We start from the raw sequence: 21,603 nt of genomic DNA, 5'->3' as shown, positions 1-21,603 counted from the left end.
TTCCGCCATCCCAACGAATGATGATGAACGCACAAAGATCCAGACACCTCAAATCCAAGCAAGAATGATAAGGAAGTGCAGCGCTCTTCTGCAGTAATACTTTCTCTTTGATAATCTTATCTTTTCCATTAGTAGGAAAAAAACAAAAGAAATTAAAAAGCTGTACTTTCCCTGTAAATCATTGCCAACCTGGCCATAACCAGGATGAGCCAAAGCAATAGCCAATATACCCTTATCTTGGAAAAGAAGCGTACCTTGGAAACAAATATTGCATACCAATAAAGTATAATACGTATAGTCAAGGCTATGGTTTTCCCAGTTGCAATGGATGGCTGTGAAAGTTGGACCATAAGGAAGGCTGAGCACCAAAGAATGGAGGTCTTTGAACTCTGGTGCTGGAGAAGATTCCTGAGAGTCCCTTGGACTGCAAGGTGATCCAACAGTCAGTCCTAGAGGAGATCAACCCTGACTGCTCTTTAGAAGGTCAGATCCTGAAGAGGGAATTCAAAATACTTTGGCTACCTAATGAGAAGGAAGGACTCCCTGGAGAAGAGCCTAATGCTGGGAACGATGGAGGGCAAAAGAAGAAGGGGACGGCAGAGAACGAGGTGGCTGGATGGAGTCACTGAAGCAGTTGGCGTGAGCTTAAATGGACTCCAGAGGATGGTAGAGGACAGGGAGGCCTGGAGGAACGTTGTCCATGGGGTTGCAGTGGGTCGGACACGACTTCGCAACTAACAACAACAACAACAAAGTATAATATACGGTTTTCCTTTCCAACATTCTTGTTATTCCTCCTTCCAAAGAGAGAATTGCTGGTCCGTGGCCAGTGGAGAAGGAATAAAATTAGTTGAGAGAAGATTTGCTTAGGGGAAAAATATTTCTAAAGAATTGCATCTCTGAGAAATGCACCCACTAGGATTAGGTTAACCATGGTTTATTCAGTCCCTATTGCTTGGATTCTCACATAGGTAGTCCTCGATTTACAACTCCAATTGAGCCCAAAGTTCCCGTTGCTAAGCGAGACAATTGTGAATTAAGCCCCATTTTACGACTTTTCTGGCCACCGTTATTAAGTGAATCATTGCAGTTGTTAAGTCAGTCACATTGTTGTTAAGTGAATCTGGCTTCCCCATGGATTTTGCTTATTAGAAGGTCGCAAAAGGGGATCACATGACCCGGGACACTGTGACCGTCATACATATGAACCAGTTACCAAATATCTGAATTTTTATCACGTGACCATGGGGATGCTGCCCCGGTCATAACTGTGAAAAACGGTTGTAAGTTACTTTTTTCAGGGCCATTGAAACTTCGAACATTCACTAAATCAGAGGTCTTCAAACTTGGCAGCTTTAAGACTCGTGGACTTCAACTCCCAGAATTCTCCAGCCAGCATACCTATGCTGGCTGGAGAATTCTGGGAGTTGAAGTCCACGAGTCTTAAAGCTGCCAAGTTTGAAGACCTCTGCACTAAATGAATGGTTGTAAGTCAAGGACGACCTGAATCGATGTCACTTGGAAAGTAATTTTATTCCATTCTAAACATACCACTAAACTTAACCAAGTCCTGTCCTTACAGCTGATTTGTATCAAAAGAGCTTTGATAGTACAGTGGTCTAAGCACCCTGTTATTAACACAGCTGCCTGCAATTACTGCTGGTTCGAATCTCTCCAAGGCTCAAGGTCGACTCAGCCTTCCATCCTTTCTAAGGTAGGTTAAATGAGGATCCAGTTTGTGGGGGCAATAAGCTGACTTTGTATAAATATACAAAAGGATGAAGGCTATTGCTTAACGCATTGTAAGCCACCCTGAGTCTCCGGAGAAGGGCGGCATATAAATCAAATTTTAAAAAATAAATAAAATCATTAATCTTATACTTTATGGGAACTATTTATAAACCTTATAAGGTTTATAAGGTTATCTTAGACTGTATTATGGGTCAATATTGTTATAACGCTGAAAGATTAATCCATTATTTTTTATTGCCTCAGGTTATCTGTTACATTTCCATTCACTTAACAAAGCACAATAAACTCAGTCAGTTTAGCTGGCCAAACAGACTTCCCTTCCACATTATGTCAAAATATTTACTTAACCATAGTTGGTTGGTAATAAGCCATAATTGGCGTGACCACATCTGCTAAGCCAGACACTGTCATTCCCAAACCTAATTCAAGGAAAGAAGTAACTTAGACCAGTGTTGGGTTTCACAAATTTTTACTACCGGTTCTGTGGGTGTGGCTTGGTGGGCGTGGCATGGCTTGGTGGGCGTGGCTTGGTGGGTGTGGCAGGGGAAGGATACTGTAAAATCTCCATTCCCACCCCACTTCAGGGGAAGGATACTGTAAAATCTCCATTCCCTCCCCAATCCAGGGGAAGGTTACTGCAAAATTTCCTCCCGATCAGCTGGAACTCGAGAGGCAGGGGCCAGTCAAAATTTTTACTACCAGTTCTCCGAACTACTCAAAATTTCCACTACCGGTTCTCCAGAACTGGTCAGAACCTGCTGAAACCCACCTCTGACCTAGACCCAAGGAGAAATTTATTAACAGTTAGAACGATTTAACAACTTGCCTCCAGAAGTTGTGGATGCTCCAACACTGGAAGTTTTTAAGTAGAGAATGGACAACCATTTGTCTGAAATGGTGTCGGGTTTCCTGCCTGAGTAAGGGGATTGGACTAGAAGACCTCCAAGGTCCCTTCCAACTTTGTTATTCTGTTAGGTTGCCATAAAGAGGAGGGCGTCAACTTATTCTCCAAAGCACCAGAGGGCAGGACAAGAAACAATGGATGGAAAATGATCAAGGAGAGAAGCAACCGGTAATAAAGGAGAAACTTCCTAACAGTGAGAACAATTAACCAGTGGAACAGAAGTTGCCTTCAGAAGTGGTGGGAGCTTCATCACTGGAAGTTTCTAAGAGGAGACGGGACAGTCACTTGTCTGAAATAGTAAAGGATCTCCTGCCTGAGCAGGGAGCTGGACTAAAAGACCTCCAAGGCAGTGGTGAAATCCACATTTTTTTACTACTGGTTCTGTGGGCATGGCTTGGTGGGCGTGGTGGGGCTTGGTGGGCGTGGCAGTAGAAGGATACTGCAAAATCTGCATTCCCACCCCACTCCAGGGGGAGGATACTGCAAAACCTCCATTCCCACCCCACTCCAGGGGAAGGATACTGCAAAATCCCCATTCCCTCCCCACTCTTGGGGGAAGGATACTGCAAAATCTCCATTCCCACCCCACTCCAGGGGAAGGATACTGCAAAATCTCCATTCCCTCCCCACTCCTGGGGGAAGGATATTACAAAATCTCCATTCCCACCCCACTCTGGGGCCAGCCAGAGATGGTATTTGCCGGTTCTCTGAACTACTCAAAATTTCTGCTACCGGTTCTCCGAACTGCTGAAAATTTCCGCTACAGGTTCTCCAGAACCTGTCAGAACCTGCTGCTCCAAGCGGTGTTATTCTATAGTCTGTTATTCTATACTCTGATTCCACAACAACAACTTTTACAGTGAGGTATGGGATAAAATAACTGATATTGTCGTTGCTGATGTTGAAACAGTTTTACTATTAGAAAATGAATGAGTTGCACACCAGAAAAACGTAGGTGAGTTTCCTGCTCCTTTTTGTTTTTTTTAAATCTACTATAGAAACTGTGGTTTACACCCAAAAGATTGTATCTTGTAGAGGCATCTCCCAGTTTGACCACAGCTTAGATAAGATCATATCCTGTTAACTGGTGAGAATAGCTTTTGTTTATGTACAAAGGGGTCACAGAGGAAAAACATGTTACAAAATGCAATTCTAGCAGCTTGTCGCATTAAAACCCGTTGCCGCTAAAACTTTCCACTAAAGTTTTCAGAAATCTTAACTGCTATAAAGCCTCCTTTTCTCCACTAAGTACACACTGCCGCTTCCTGGAATGTATCCCTGGGTGTGATTTTTCTTAACAGCTTTGGTTTCTGTTTCCTTTGGGTGTTTACAAAATGAAAAAAACATCTGAGCTATTAAGGAGGAAGTTTGCATTTTAAGTTTTATTCTGTCTTGGATCACCTTTGTTTTGTCCACACTTCGCCTGGTCGAAAACTATCAGAAACAATACAGTATTTACCTACCTGTCAAGTTAATTGGACGGTGGGAAAGACCACAACATTAAAAACAAAAGCAGATCCTCTATAATACCAGAAATATGCTACCGCAGTCACTATAAGTCTTCATCTCCTGAAACAGCAAAGAACAGAAAGTCAAGAAATACTACCAGGCTGGGCAGAGATTACTTCGCGCTAACACAGAAGAGTGATTATCATATTGTATCATATCATATCATATCATATTGGTGAAAGCGTCAGCCTAGAACAGTGAGGGATAACCTTTTCCGGACCGAATGCCCAAAGCGCGCCCGAACCCCCAAAATACAATGCACGTGGGTCGGACATGACTTTGCAACTAACAACAACAGCTTAGATAACATTGTGAGAGAAAGGGAAAAAAACTCAACACACTGAAATAGAAATGGTAACACATCACTTGGGCACACAGCACTTGTGGGAAGCTTCCATTGTCTTCAAAGAGCTATGAGTCAAGGCTCTGCCAGTCAACGCAGCCGCTGTGTTTTATTAACTCAAGGCAAGGGTGGAGGTTGACAATTAATCCTGGTTGGCTTTCAGGATGGGTCGAACAAGCCTGATCCCTACGGCGAAGCTACAGTCGGGATTTTCCCTTGAAAGTTACCGTAAATCACTGTATTTTTAAACAGCTGAGTTCAAGCCACAGCAAAGCAAAAGGAAGCACAGAATGTCCTGCTTTTTTAATTATCTTTTATAAATACGAAGATGTCTCATACTCCTTCTTCCTCCTATTTTCCCCACAACAACAACGTGAGGTGGGTTGGGATGAGAGAGGACTGGCCCAAAAGTCATACAGCTGGCTTTCATGGCTAAGGTGGGACTAGAACTCCCAGTCCTGAATTGTATGTATTTGAATTTATTGATTGATTGATTAGCCCTTGGGCCATATCAAAGTGCAGAGTTCCAGAAACAAATCATTACAAAAGTTTGGTAAAACAATTAAAATGAAATTGGAATAACGCACGATTAAAAATGCAATTAGAATAAAATACAATCTAAAATGAAATCGGAATAAAATACAATCATTTGAGATACAATTTAAATATGATTAAAATTATATTATAATGTCACCCCTGCATCTACCCAATCAGTCTTAACTCCCAATCTCCTGGTGATTGGGCCAAAGTCACCCATCTGGTTTTGTGCCTAAGGTGGAACTAAAACTCACAGTCTCCTGGTGATTGGCCCAAAGCCACCCAGCTGACTTTCATGGCTAAGGTGGGACTAGAACTCACAATCTCCTGGTGATTGGCCCAAAGTCACCTAACCAGCTTTTATGCCTAAAGTGGGACTAGAATTCACCATCTCCCGGTTTCTAGCCTGGTGCCTTAACCGCTGGACCAAACTGCCTTTCTTTGTATGGAGCACAACTAATACATAAATATAAATAAATAAAATAAAAATAATTAAGCAACCTGAACCAAAAAATAAAAAAACCAAAAATCTAAAGTTCACCTTTTCTTTAGTTCTTATATCAAGAGAAAAGCAACTGGGCCATTTCCACCCATCCTTGCCCGGCTAGACCAATTCTCGAATACAGCTCATCTGTCTGGAACCCACCCTGCATATCGGACATTAATACAATTGAGAGAGTCCAGAAATATTTCACAAGAAGAGTTCTCCACTCCTCTGCTGGCAAGAGAATCCCTAATGCCACCAGACTTGAAATTCTGGGCTTAGAAAACTTAGAACTATGCCACCTTCAGTCTGACCTAAGCACAGTACACAAAATTACCTGTTACAACATCCTACTTGTCAATGACTACTTCAGCTTCAACTGCAACAATACACGAGCACACAATAGGTACAAACTCAAGGTAAACTGCTCCAAACTGGATTGCAGAAAATACGACTTCAGCAACAGAGTGGTCAATGCCTGGAATGCACTACCTGACTCTGTGGTTACTTCCCCAAAAACTTTAACCTTAGACTGTCTACTGTTGACCTCACCCCATTCCTAAGAGGTCTGTAAGGGGTGTGCATAAGCATATCAGAGTGCCTACCGTCCCTGTCCTAATGTCCTCTTTATTTGTATTCATTTTATGTATTCAATTCATGCTTATAATTATATATATTATTTAATACGTACTTGACAAATAAAGTAAAATAAAATAAAATAACAAACAAACAAACAAACAAATAAACAAACAAACTATGGTTTAAATCATCCCCCAGTGGACTGGGTTCGCCCAGAGTTGGCATTTCAGAAGTGAAAGCCCCAGCCGAGCTGGTGGGTGAAAAGAAAAAACATTTCAACATCTCCCCGTTTCTTCCCGGCTTTCCGCAGCTCAGCTCAGCTCAGCCCAGCCCAGCCCCGCCGCTCGGCTTCCCTTCCCTTCTCCAGAAGTGGAGAGCTCAGCCAAGCCGAAGCCAGCCCAGGAGAGAGCGAGAGAGAGAGAGAGAGCTCACTTGGGGGTCCAAAGGGGAGATCGGCCCGCCGAGCCCAGCCGCGCGCAGGACCGCGAGTGCAAAGGCTGGTCGGAGGAAGCTCTTTGGAAAGAGGAAACGTGCAAGGAAAAAAAAAAGAAGGGAGAGAGAAAGGCCTTCCCTTCCCTTCCCTTCCCTTCCTTTCTCCTTTCCTTTCCCTTCCCCCTTTCCCTCCTTTTCCCTTCCCTCTTCTCTTCCTTTCCTTTTCCCTTTTCCCTTCATCCCTTCTTCCTTTCCTTCTGCTTCCTTCCTTCCTTCCTTCCTACCTACCTACCCATCTATTATTTGTCTGTCTGTCTGTCTCTCCATCTATTATCTATATCTATCTATCTATCTATCTATCTATCTATCTATCTATCTATCTATCTATCTATCTATCTATCTTCTATCAATCTGTGTTCTATCTATGTTATCTTCTATATCTATCTATCTATCTATCTATCTATCTATCTATCTATCTATCTATCTATCTATCTTCTATTTATCTTCTATCAATCTGTGTTCTATCTATGTTATCTTCAATATTTCTATCTATCTATCTATCTTCTATCAATCTGTGTTCTATCTATGTTATCTTCAATATTTCTATCTATCTATCTATCTTCTATCAATCTGTGTTCTATCTATGTTATCCTCGATATTTCTTTCTATCTATCTATCATCTATCTATCTATCTATCTATCTATCTATCTATCTATCTATCTATCTTCTATCAATCTGTTCTATCTATGTTATCTTCAATATTTCTATCTATCTATCTATCTTCTATCAATCTGTGTTCTATCTATGTTATCCTCGATATTTCTTTCTATCTATCATCTATCTATCTATCTATCTATCTATCTATCTATCTATCTATCTATCTATCTATCTTCTATCAATCTGTGTTCTATCTATCTAATCTTCGATCTATCCATCCATCCATCCATCCATCCATCCATCCATCCATCCATCCATCCATCCCTTTCCCCTTCCCTTCTTACCGTCTTGTTCGAAAGACCAAAAAGGAGAAAAGCGCGCCACCCACGAAAGAAGAACCGTCCGCAACCCTTCCGTTCCCGGGACAAGGAAGGGTTGTCGCAAGGCGCATCTCGCTCCGGTTTCCAATGCGCGCCCTGCCCACCTCCGCTCAGCTCATCCCACTCGCGAGCTGGCAGTTCCACGCCGAAGAGCTTCCGCGCCAAGCGGGGTCCGACAAACGCTCCAGAGCTGCCTGCCTGCCAGCCTGCCTCCCTTGCAGCCCGCCCTCGGGGCTCTGAGGGTCTCCAGCTGCAAACGCCAAGAGCCGCGTGCAAACACGCGGATTCCTATTTAATGTACTTTATTGTCCTTTGATGGGGGCTGGAAATAGCAATAGGTGCCCATTAGGGGGCAGCAAAGAGCAGGCAGCCCCCTAGAGGTCATTGGGAGCTTTATACAGTAGTGGGCAAAATTGTGGAAACCTTTTGGGGAAAGTGTATTTTTGAGGTTTGATGGCTAATAACACCACTTTTTTTTTGGAGTTTCAAGATAATCCTATTCCACTGCTGGAATGGCCTGGGAATAGCCCAGACCTAAACCCAGTTGAAAATCTATGGAGCCCACCAGAGGTGGGTTTCAGCAGGTTCTGACCAGTTCTGGGAGAACCGGTAGCGGAAATTTTGAGTAGTTCGGAGAACCGGTAGTAAAAATTCTGACTGGCCCCGCCCCCGTCTATTCTCTGCCTCCCGAGTCCCAGCTGATCGGGAGGAAATGGGGATTTTGCAGCATCCTTCCCCTGGAGTGGGATGGGAATGTGGATTTTACAGTATCCTTTCCCTGCCATGCCCACCAAACCACGCTCACCAAGCCATGCCATTTCCACCAAGCCACACCCACAGAACCCGCAGCCCGTTTTGGATACAGGTAAGTGCAGGGTGCGCGTGGAGGCTCAGGGAGGGCGAAAAATGGGCCTACTGGAAGTTCGGGAAGGCCAGAAATGGGCCGGTTTCCAGCCTCCAGATGGCCTCTGGAGCCTGGGGAGTCTATTTTCACCCTCCCGGAGGTTGGAGAAAAACCTCCGGAGCCTGGGGAGGGCAAAAACGACCCCCCCACCGTGGTGCAGGAGGCCGACTAGGCCACGCCCACCATGGACACAACCACCCAGCAACCGGGCAGAGAACCCCTTGCTAAAATTTTTGAAGCCCACCCCTGGGGTTACCTCGCCATCTTTCGGAATGTGAAACCTTTCAAGGGCTTTGAATTGTTGCTGGAGAAGATAAATGTTTTGCAGTTTCTATGAAGCAATATTGCGGGTTTTTTTTTTTAATCAGGAAAATGATATTTTTGTACCGGAGAGGAACTTAGCACATTAGCAGAAATAGCTTTTCTTGACTTGGGGCATTCCAGATGTGAGTGCAGCTGCCAGGCAACTGCAGACTGTCATCCATCTTGGATGGAAGCATTAGTAGAGAATATATATCATGGGAATGGGTTGAGCTACAGTAAATCGATCAGGGTGTATCCTGTACATAGAACATAGAATAGGGCTGGAAGGAAACTTAGAGATCATCTAGTCCAGGGGTCTGCAACCTTAAACATTCAGAGAGCCATTTGGACACATTTCCCACAGAAAAGAAAACACCGGGAGCCACAAAATCCTTCCCATGCCTGACTGTTTCTTGAGCAGCCACAGAAGTAGCATATGTAGTTGAATTAAACGTTCTGTTTTCTTCTAAAGCTTTTCTTTTCTTGGATTTATCCATGGTTGGCCTACCGGGGGTTGAAAAGCTCAATAAATTGCGTGCCGGCGTGTGTTGCAAATTGGTGGCTGTGACACATATTTGAGTGACAGGGAGCCGCAGCAGAGGGGTGAAAGAGCCACATGTGGCTCCAGAGCCGCAGATTGCTGACCCCTGAGCTAGTCGAACCTCCTGCTCAACCCTCTACTATTCTGGACAAATGGCTGTCCAATCTCTGAATCGTCTCGGGATGTCAGCCATTCCATGTAAAGCTGCCTTTTGCAATTGACTGATGGGAATTTTGTCAATGGTGGGAGCTTCTGAATTCTTTGGCCACTGCCTGAAGCCACACAGTTTGTAGGCTCTTGTTTCAAATACAGCTGCAGGGATTACCTGCCTCTTAGGGATGAAGCAAAATGCAAGTGTTAGTCCAGCCGGAATTCTCCGCCTGGAATGGAGAAGAGGGCATCACCCGCCTCTCTATCTCCAGCAGCAGGAGATAGAGAGGAGATAGAGGTGTCTTCTGCCACCTTTGCCCGTGTCACCAATCACCTTTCCCTTCTGTGAACTTGGGAATTCTTTCTTTCTTTCTTTCTTTCTCTTTCCTTCCTTCCTTTCTCTCTTCCTTTTCTTTCTCCTTTCCTTTTTCCTCTTCTTTTCTTCATCTCCCTTCCCTTCCCTGCCCATCACTCCTTCCTTCCTTCCTTTCTTTCTTTCTCCCCTTCCTTTCCTTTTTTCTTTCCTCTCTTTTCTTCCTTCATCTTCTTTCCCTTCCCTGCCCCTCACTTTTACTCTTTCTTTCTTTTTCTTTCTTTCTTTCTTTCGTTTTCTTTCTCTCTCTTTCTTTTTCTCTTTCCTTTGTCCTTTTCATTCCTCTCTTCTCTTCCTTCATCTTCTTTCCCTTCCCTGCCCCTCACTTTTACTTTTTCTTCTTTCTTTCTTTTTCTTTCTTTCTTTTTTCTTTCTTTCTTCTTCTTTCTTCTTCTCACTCTTTCCTTTTTCCTTTCTTTTCTTTCCTCTCTTCTCTTCCTTCATCTTCTTTTCCTTCCCTGCCCCTCACTTTTACTTTTTCTTCTTTCTTTCTTTCTCTTTCTCTTTCTTTCTTTTTTCTTTCTTTCTTTTTTCTTTTTCTCTCACTCTTTCCTTTTTCCTTTCCTTTCCTTTCCTTTCCTCTCTTCTCTTTTCTTCCTTCATCTTCTTTCCCTTCTCCTTTCTCTCTCCCTCCCTCCCTCTCCCTCTCCCTCTCTCACTCACACATACACACACCACACAGCGGAAGGCCTCAAGAAGCTGGAGCAAAGAAGGCTGAGTCAGACACTTTGCTTGGCATACCACTTTTAATCAGAGCAGCAAGGAAATGCTCCTAAACGGATTTTCAAGGAGCTGCTGGGGAGGGAGGGAGGGAGGGAAGGAGGGAGCAGAAGGACCAGCTGAGCTCTTGCAGAAACCCAGCACAGAAGCTTCAAAGAAGTGGGGGAGGGGAGGATGAAAGGGAAAAGTGACATCTCAAAGCCCTCACTGGGTTGCAATTGGGCATAAATCTTCCAACCGTTGCTGCCACCACCATCGCATTCTCCCCATTCCGATCTTTTTGCAAAACCCTTGTGAGAGGCAGAGGGAAGGATTTCTCTTGGGGGTGAGGGAAGCACCCCACCATGCAGGAGACACTGTTGGGGGACCCAGGCGTTCAGTCTGCAGCTGTGGAAACAGAAGAGTGAAACAGTGGAACCCGCACTGCATATCGGACCTTAATACAATTGAGAGAGTCCAGAGATATTTCACAAGAAGAGTCCTCCACTCCTCTGCTCACAACAGAATCCCTTATGCCACCAGGCTTGAAATTTTGGGCTTAGACAACTTAGAACTATGCTGCCTTCGGTCTGACCTAAGCATAGTACACAAAATTATCTGCTACAACGTCCTATCTGTCAATGACTACTTCACCTTCAACCGCAACAATACACGAGCACACAATAGATACAAACTCAAGGTAAACCGCTCCAAACTCGATTGCAGAAAATACGACTTCAGCAACAGAGTGGTCAACGCCTAGAATGCACTATCTGGCTCTGTGGTTTCTTTCCCAAACCCCCAAAACTTTAACCTTAAACTGTCTTCTGTTGACCTCACCCCATTCCTAAGAGGTCTGTAAGGGGCGTGCATAAGCACATCAGAGTGCCTACCGTCCCTGTCCTACTGTCCCCATTTATTCGTATCCTTATCCTGTATTCATAATCATGTTGATACTTATATCTGTTATCTAATACATGCTTGACAAATAAAAAAATAAATAAAATAAAAAACAAATAAAATAAAAAATAAATAAAATAAAAATAAAGAGGGAATTGAAGGAGGCCTTGAAGGAGTGGTGAGCTCTCACCAACTTAGAAAAACTCTCCAGAAAAGCTGAACAGTTGTGTCAAAAATACTTTTTTTGCAGAGGGTGGGAAGGGGAAGACAGAAAAATCCCCCTTTAGGGGGAAAAAAAAAACCAGGAAGTCTTTTTTTCTATTAAGGAAGTAGGCGTCAAAGTCTACTGTTCCAGCTGGGAGAGGAAAAAGCGGAATAATCTTTGGAGATTGAATGAATGGGAAGTGATAAAACGTCAGGCTTGTGAGAATGGCCACTGGGGGATTTAACAGAATAACAAGAGTTGGAAGGGATCTTGGGAGGTCTTCTAGTCCAACCCCCTGCTCAGGCAGGAAATCCTATACCCTTCCAGACAAAATGGTTGTCCAATCTCTTCTTAAAAATTTACAGAGTTGGAGAGCTCACAACTTCTGAAGGCAAGTCATTCCACTCGTTCTAAATGTCAGGGAAGTTTCCCCATTGTTCTAGGTTGCTTCTCTCCTTGATTAGTTTCCACCCATTGCTTCTTGTCCTGCCCTCAGGTGCTTTGGAGAATAGCTTGACTCCCTCTTCTTTGGGGCAGCCCCTGAGAAATTGGAACACTGCTATCATGTCTCCCCTAGTCCTTCTTTTCATCAGACTAGACATACTCAGTTCCAGCAACCGTTCATCATATGTTTTAGCCCCCAATCCCCTCATCATCTTTCTCGCTCTTCTCTGCACTCTTTCTAGAGTCTCAACATCATTTTTATCTCGTTTTTTTTTTTTTTTAAATGTACTGGTCGTCCACACCTTTCAACTGCTCGGTGCAAAGTTACAACAGCACTGAAAAACAGTGGCTTACCACCCAGTCCTCACTGTTGGGGCACCCCATGGCCTCGTGATCAAAATCTGAGGACTTAGTAACCAGCATGAATTTATGACAGCTGCAGTGTCCAAGATCAAAGGAATTTGTGGCCTTCCCAGACAGTTTTCCATAAGAAAACTCAACGGGGAAGCCAGATTTCACTTATCTGCAGTAATTTACTTAATGATTATGGCAAAAAAAAAAAAAAGTCATAAAAATTGGCCACAACTTAATCGTCACCTTGCTTAGCAATGGAAATTCTCAACAAGATGATGAGGGGACTGGAGACTAAAACGTACGATGAACAGTTGCAGGAACTGGGCAGGGCTAGTCTAGTGAAGAGAAGGACCAGGGGAGACATGATAGCAATATTTCAATATTTCAGGGACTGCCAAGGAGAGGAGGGGGTTGAGCTATTCTCCAAAACACCTGAAGGCCAGACAAGGATGGAAATTAAACAAGGAGAGATTCAACCTGGAAATAAGGAGTAATTTTCGAACAGTGAGAACAATCAACCCATGGAACAGAAGTTGCCTTCGGAAGTTGTGGGAGCTTCATCCCTGGAGGCTTTCAAGAAGAGACTGGACTGCCATCTGTCAAAAATGATGTAGGGTAGGTAGGAATAACGCGGAGCTCCCGGACAAAGAGAACCGGTTCAGTGACGTCATATCGTCACCGCTACCGGCTCAGCCGAACCGGGCCAAACCGAGAGGAACCCACCACTGATTTGAACATAGAGGATCTTCTATGTTAATATTCCTTCGGTTGTTTCTTCTTTTCAGGAAACATGAGGCATGTGATTTAAATTGGTCATTAATGTAGAAATCTCTGAAGTTGTTTGCATTTCACAAGATCTGCAAATTTTGCAAGATTTCCACCGCTGTTGCCTCAGAAAAGAAACAGTTTCATATGATTTGGTTTAAATTGCAAGAGCTTGGTGGTCATCTGATGACACACCCAGGTCATCTGATGATCCCTTTGCTAATCACCAGAAGTGGTTAGAAATCATACTTTTCTAATTTGCGGGACCGCCTTCTGCCGCCAATAGCCTCCCACCGACCAGTACGCTCCCACAGAGAGGGACTCCTCAGGGTGCCGTCAGCCAGGCAATATTGGCTGGCGACCCCCAGGGGAAGGGCCTTCTCTGTGGCAGCTCCTGCCCTCTGGAACGATTTGCCCCCAGAGATACGAAGGATATCGGATCTCCGGGTCTTTCGCCGTGCCCTAAAAACTTTTCTTTTCCATCAAGCAGGGCTGGCGTGAAATCACCCCCCTTTTTTTAGCTTTTTTAGCTTTTTAAATTGTCAATGGGTTTTAGTTTGAATGTTTTAAATTTTGGGGCCAAAGTTATGAAATTCTTTTAAAAATTTTAAATTTTGTATTGGTATGTGTTTTAGTTTTGGCTATGCACCGCCCTGAGTCCACTAGGAGAAGGACGGTATACAAATTGAATAAAATAAAATAAAAATAAATAAATAATAAATAAAATAATCTGGAGACACTGGTTTTCATCAAAGGCAAAAGTCCTCTCTTTATCTATGGAGGTTCTCAGTCATCCCGGTCCCCAAAGTGCTTTTTCCAAAAGGCAATTGGACTTTTCTTTGTTTGTTTGTTTTTCCTTGAAGAGGTTTTGCTTCTCATCCGAGAAGCTTCTTCGGTTCACTTCAGAACTGAAGAAGCTTCTTGGATGAGAAGTGAACCTCTTCAAGCAAAACAAAGTCGAGTTGCCTTTTGGAAATGCACTTTTGGGTCAGTGGTGGGATTCAAAATTTTTTACTACCGGTTCTGTGGGCGTGGCTTGGTGGGCGTGGCAAGGGAAGGTTACTGCGAAATCCCCATTTCCTCCCGATCAGCTGGGACTCGGGAGGCAGAAAATAGATGGGGGTGGGGCCAGTCAGAGGTGTTATTTACCGGTTCTCCAAACTACTTAAAATTTCCGCTACCGGTTCGCCAGAATTGGTCAGAACCTGCTGAAACCCACCTCTGCTGTGGGTCCTTTCTTTGGTTCCCAAGGAAAAGACTGCCCAAAACCACTGGGCATAAATACAGTGCCCACCAAGTCAAATTCTGTGAACAAAGATAACCCATGAGTTGTTCTGATCCCAGGTTCTTTTGAACTTTTCCTAAACTACGGGTAGTCCTTGACATATGAATATATTTGGGGTTTTTATTAACAGATTAACAGAGTTGAAAAGTACCTTGTAGGTCATCTAGTCCAACCCCCTCCCCAAGTGGTGGGCGTGGCTTGGTGGGTGTGGCAGGGGAAGGATACTGTAAGATCTCCATTCCCACCCCACTCCAGGAGAAGGTTACTGCAAAATCCCCACTTCCTCCCGATCAGCTGGGACTTGGGAGGCAGAGAATAGATGGGGGTGGGTCCAGTCAGAACTTTTACTACCGGTTCTCCGAACTACTCAAAATTTCCGCTACTGGTTCTCCAGAACTGTTCAGAAGCTGCTGAAACCCACCTCTGCTTTGCATGCTATATTATAAAATTAATAAGGCATTAGATATCAGAGAGCATCATGCAAAAGGTAGAAAAACCTACTCACCAGTCACTCTAAGTCTAGAATTTGCCGGTGGTTCCAAATCTGCAAGAGAAAAAGGGGGGAAAAAAATAAATAAAAATAGGAAGGGAAATGAAACACGAAATTCTTACTGGATACTGGATTAATTAGGCTGTCCAATCTCTTCTTAAAAACTTCTAGTGATGCTGATGGGGGAATTGTGGGAGTTGAAGTCCACAGGCATCTTAGTTGCTGAGACTGAAAAACACTGGAGTAATATCCTGCAATAATACTCCAAGCCAGTGGTGGGTTGCCCCCCGGTTTGGTAGTAAAACTGGCAGGAGGCCCCGTCCACTGCTCCGGATGTCGTCATCAGCAATCTGCGCATGCACAGAAGGCGCGCGCGAGAGCGAAGCAAGCGCAGACGTGCGTGCGATCCCATTGTGAACCGGTGGTAAAGGTAAGTGGAACCCACCCCTGCTCCAAGCCATGTGGCCAGATTACGGTTATAGGCAGATGGTTGTTTGCTCTAATAAACCAGGATCCTTCCTGTGATTATTCTGCTCCAGTGGTGGGATTCAGATAATTTAGCAACCGGTTCTCTGCCCTAATGACCGTCTGGGCAGGTGTAGCTTGGTGGTCATGTGACTGGGTGGGCATGGCCAACTTGACAACACCCACGTTGAGGGGCACCTTACCCGGCCCCGCCTCGCCCCTCCCCTCCCAGACACTCCTTGTCACACCCACCTATTTGCCCTGCTGCCCAGCCGGGCGAGCAGCCACGTGGCCGGGGGAGCAGGTGGGGGGATGAGGCGAGGAGTGGCTGGGAAGGGACGGGCGAGGCGTGGCGAGATATGACGAGGCATGCTATTCAGCCAGTTCGCCAAACTGCACGAAAAGTTAGCTACTGGTTCTACCGAACCTGTGAGAACCGGCTATATCCCACCACTGTTCTGCTCCCTATTGTCCTTACCACTGACTTTCCTCGTGATGCCGCTTGGGAACTGGCGGCTGTGGTCGCCTCCTCTCATACACGTCCGTGTCAGCAGTCTCCTGCACGGCTTGCTCTGCAGGTCAATGGAGAAAAAAAAAATCCCAAATCAAAGAGGTTAATTCAGACTCGGCCATCTCAAGACCACAAGATCCACAGGTTAACACTCTACATTCCTAAGTGCTAACCTGTAGTTAAGGTCCCAGCTAGCAACCAGGAGATGGTGAGTTCTAGTCCTGCCTTAGGCATGAAAGCCAGCTGGGTGGCTTTGGACCAATCACCAGGAGATGGTGAATTCTAGTTCTGATTTAGCCATGAAAGCCAGCTGGGTGACTTTGGACCAATCACCAGGAGATGGTGAGTTCTAGTCCTGCCTTACTGGATGACTTCAGGTCCATCCCTCTCTCTCTCTCAGCCCAATCCACCTCACAGGGTTGTTGTGGGGAAAATAGGAGGGGGAAGGCGTATTAGGCATGTTCAATGCCTTGAGTTACTTATGAAGTAATAAAGGAGGGATAAACATCTAATCAACAAAAACTATACATATAGCTTTAATCCTCAGATCTCTGGCTCAGTGAGCCCCTACTATAATTCCATATCATCCAAAGATATATGAAGGTAACCCAGATGGGCAGAAGATGGAGGGGGCTTCCATAAAGCGCTATCAGTGCTCAGTGAACATGGATGAACAGATCCAGAGATGCTTTCCTTGCTATCCTTCCCTTTCCCCAGTTACTAGACTACTCCATGTTATTCTAGTCCAATTTTTTATCTGTTCACATTTATTGGGAATAACATTATCTGCAGTCTGTTCATTATTTATTAGAATAACATAATAGAAAGGCTTTAGAACTCTCTTTCTGAGGAGGAGAGGGATTGAGGAGGAGAGGGGGAGAGAGAGGAATGGAAGAAAGGGGAAGGAGAGGAAGAAAGGATAGGGGACAAGAGCAGGAGAGAAGGTGAGAAAAGGGGGAAAGAGGGGAGGAGTGGGGGAGAGGAAGGGGAAGTAGGGGAGGAGAGAAGGAGTAAGAAAGTAGAAGAGAAGAAGAGGGAGGGAGGGGAAAGAAAGGAGAAGGTTTGTTGTGAAAAAAGGAGGGTAGAAGAGCAACCCCAAATCTGATTAAAGTCTTATTTTTATGCTTTCATTAGAAAAAAAAATGTATATATATGATCAATTATGGATAACAGAATGTACATTTACATTATGTGTATAAGAAATAAAAATAAAAAAAAAAACTTTTTCCAAAAAAGAAATCTCTTTCTCAGGTCTTTCTATTATGCTACTCCAACAAATACGGCATTCCTTCTATTATGAGGCAGTCAAGATTCCTGTCCAAAACAATGATGGGAAAGTTTACACCATTTTTTTAAAAAAAACCAAATGGTCATTTTTTTTCCCCCACCTGAAGAAAAACCAGGAAGTGGCCGACAAAATTCAACCGAAATGAAAAATTAATGATTATAGAAAAGGCTGCTGGTTTACAACCTCCTCAAAATTGATGGATCTAGAGGGGGGTATGAACCGAGGTCATTGTTGAGAATAGCCTTGAGATTAAGAAGGGGCCAAAATTTACACCAGATCAGCATTAGCAGATGGTACTGCATAGGTAGATTTAAATTCTGGTTAATCCTGTAAATCATTTATAGGGAGAATGGTTGCATCCAGCAAATCATAATAAGAAGGTAGCTCAACTCGTGCATGCTTATATATATATATATATATATATATATATATATATATATATATATATATATATATATTACAAATAATACAAACATAGTACATATACATCTAAATACAAAACAAAAAGAAAGACAAAAAATACAAATATTACAGCGCACACCCCCCCGAGATCATTTTCCCACCTTATATTTCTCCTTCTATAACCGTGATGATCTAAATTTACGTTCAATTTCAAAAGTGCCCTAATTTCTCTAAACACCATGTCCCAAAAATATGGGATATGGTTTTTAGACATGTTTCAATAACCCACTGCTGAATCCAGTATAGGAGATTTGTTTAATAAATACAGTAAATACATTTTTTTTTCTCAACCAGATGCAGTTTCCAGGTGCGATGGCTTCTCCATAACGTAATCCATCATTGGCTATGCAGTTGAAATCCTACACATCTGGAAAACCGGGATAAAATAGCACAAATGTCACTCTTTCCTCAATTCCAGCGACTTCTCGTCGTGCCTTGGATTCTGAGTCTCATCTTCCTAGCCACAAGTGGCTGAGGAGAATGGTATTATATAGTCCAAAAATCGGAGGGAGCCAAGCTGGGCAAAAGATACATTTTCTAGACATGTAAAAATACTCAATGATTCTTTGACCACCCATGAAATTTGGGGTGCCAACAAGAACTCACCAATCTCATCCAACATATGCTGCTGAGCAGTATGACGAGCTTTCCCCTGTTTAAAAAACAGAGAAGGTGGGAAAGAGAGAAGAAAGATACACATGAATTGGAAGCTTTTAGAACATACAATCATAGAGCTGGAAGCGACCTTGGAGGTCTTCTAAGACCAACTGCCTGCTCAAGGCAGGAACCAAGTTACGTCATTTCAGTCAAATGGCTGTCCGGTCTATTTTTGAAAATCGCCATGGATGGAGCAACCACAACTCCAAGAGACAAGCTATTCCATTGACTACTTGTTCTTATTGTCAGAAAATTTTTCCTTACTTCTAGGTTGCATCTCTTCAGGGGTGGGCTTCAAAAATTTTAGCAAGGGGTTCTCTGCCCGGTTGCTGGGTGGGCATGGCCATGGTGGGTGTGGCCTAGTCGGCTTCCTGAACCACCGTGGTGTGTGTCTGTGTGTGTTTTTGCCCTCCCCAGGCTCCGGAGGCTTTTCTCGAGCCTCTGGGAGGGTGAAAACAGCCTCCCCAGGCTCTGGAGGCCCTCTGCACCTTCCGGTAGGCCCATTTTTCACCCTCCCTGAGCCTCTGCGTGTGCCTTGCACTTACCTGCATCCAAAACGGGCTGCGTGGGGAATCCTGGGAGGAGAGGGGAGGGGTGGGTGGGGCCAGCCAGGAGTGGGATTTGGGGGTTCTCTAAACTGCGCAGAATCTTAGCTAGAGGTTCTCCCAAACTGCTGCAAACTTCCAGCAGCTCACCCCTAGATCTCTCCTTAACAGCTTCCGTCCATACTTTTTGTCCTGCTGTCTCTAAACGAGGCTGCCAACAGGTTGAACTTTCAACCAGCACAAATAGCAAATGAAATGTTGTTCATCAGAGTCCCATATTTCTGCAGGGCATCAAGTTTGGGAAAAACTGGTTTATATCTTCTGAGATGGCTAGTTTTTTCTTTTCTTCTGATCATAGCTTTAGGTGAAATCTCTTCAGATTTCACCCTCCCTGTTGAAGAGTTTTTTAAAAAATGTATTTATACATTTTTTTCTTAAATATACATAGGAGCTTAATGTATAGTATATTTTCTGGTCCATTTACTTATACACGGTGGTGGGATTCACCGGTTGTAACAACTGGTTCGCTTCGCGCGCCCTCCGGAGGCCGGAAATGGGCACATTTCCGGACTTCCGGTAGGCCTATTTTTCACCCTTGCCAGGCTCCAGAGGTTTTCCTGGAGCCTCCAGGAGGGCGAAAACAGTCTCCCCCAGGCACCAGAGGCCCTCCAGAGGCCGGAAACAGGCCCATTTCTGGACTTCCGGTAGACCTGTTTTTCGCCCTCCCCAGGCTCCTGAGGCTTTCCTGGAATCTCCAGGAGGGCAAAAATGCCACCCTCCCAGGCACTGGAGACTCTCTGGAGGCTGGAAACAGGCCCGTTTCCGGACTTCCAGTAGGCCGTTTTTTGCCCTCCCAGAGCCTCCATGCGCGCCCTCACTTACCTGGCATCCAAAATGGGTCGCGTGGAGATTCCTGGGAGGGGATGGGCAGGGTGGGTGGGGTCAGCCAGTCCTTGGAACAACTGGTTCGCCGAACCAGATCCAAATTAATATCCGGTTTGCCTGAACCAGTCTGAACCGGCTGAATCCCACCCCTGCTTATACAACATAGTAAATTGGTATCATAATTATCATAATTGTAATAGTATTAATCATAATAGCAGTAACATTTACTTGTTTATAATAATAATCTTTCATCATTTACTTATATATCTTTTTCCCCTCTATTTTCTACCTCTTTTAGATAAAATTGAGCCTTGGTAGTACAGTGGTCTAAGGCACCCTGTTATTAAGCTGGTTATTAAGACCAGCTGCCTGCAATTACTGCAGGTTCAAATCTCGCCAAGGCTCAAGGTTGACTCAGCCTTCCATCCTTTCTAAGGTAGGTAAATTGAGGACCCAGTTTGTGGGGGCAATAAGCTGACTTTGTATAAATATACAAAAGGATGAAGGCTATTGCTGAGCACATTGTAAGCCGCCCTGAGTCTTCGGAGAAGGGCGGCATATAAATCAAATTAAAAAAACAAACAAAAAAAAAACCACTGGTTATCTAACCACTGATAAAATAAGTTGAAAAGTATTCTGTTTCTTCCTTATCTTTTATTTTTAGTGTCAATTTGTCCATCTCCGCACGATCTAGTATTTTTTTTTAAATTATATTTTCATCACCCTCCCTGTTGGAAGTTGTTAAAAGGAGAGGAAAATGCAAAAAAAGGTGGTAGGCATTTTGGTTTCCCTAAAGCTTCTCTGGTGCTAAATACATTAGAGTGACCCCGGTTTGACCCGCTTCAGGATGGGTCTTTTAAAGGCATGGTTGGTATGCTGGTTGAATTTCGGATCTGCTTGCAGGAGGGCTGCCCAAGATTCTTGCAGAAGGTTAACTGAAATTTAATGCTAGCAAAGGAACTGCTGCCCCCTGCTAGACCGACCTCTTCATTTATGCTCTCCCATCTACCTATCATGAAGTTTCCAGGGAAATTGAGAAACAGAGAGATCTATTTCTCTCTATTCTAGATCTAGAGCAAATCGAAGCAGTCAGAATGGTAACGTACTCCCTGAGAAAAGTGGGTATAAAATACAGGATACAGGTAGTTTTTGGATGAGCAAATAGAGGCATTCAGAGCCGGAATATCGGAAGCAGAAGGAATTATTAACTTGATGGTGGACCATTTCTGCAAACGTTATTATTACCCCCTTCAAAAAGGTGTCACCAAGAGCCATGGTGGCGCAGTGATTAGAATGCAGTATTGGCGGCGACTTCTGCTGACTGCCAGCTGACTGCAATTTGGCAGTTCGAATCTCACCAGGCTCAAGGTTGACTCAGCCTTCCATCCTTCCGAGACTGGTAAAATGGGGACCCAGATTGTTGGGGGACAATATGCTGACTCTGTAAACTGCTTAGAGTAAAGCACTGTGAAGTGGCATATAAGTGCTATTGCGAAGGAAGGGAGGGAGGGAGGGAGGGAGGGAGGGAGGAAGGAAGGAAGGAAGGAAGGAAGGAAGGAAGGAAGGAAGGAAGGAAGGAAGCCGTGTTGGTACAGTGGTTAAGTGCTGTATTGCAGGCTAACTCTGCCCACAGCCAGGAAGTTCGATCCTGACTGGCTCAAGGTTGACTCAGCCTTCCATCCTTCCGAGGTGGGTAAAATGGGAACCTGGATTGTTGGGGGACAATATGCTGACTCTGTAAACCATTTAGAGAGGGCTGTAAAGCACTGTAAAGCGGTATATAAGTCTAAGTGCTATTGC

This window comes from Pituophis catenifer, unplaced genomic scaffold (assembly GCF_029215685.1).
Source record: "Pituophis catenifer annectens isolate HBS135680 unplaced genomic scaffold, rPitCat1.0.hap2 SCAF_16, whole genome shotgun sequence".
Classification (NCBI taxonomy): Eukaryota; Metazoa; Chordata; class Lepidosauria; order Squamata; family Colubridae; genus Pituophis; species Pituophis catenifer.
Note: the sequence above shows the minus strand (reverse complement) of the source record.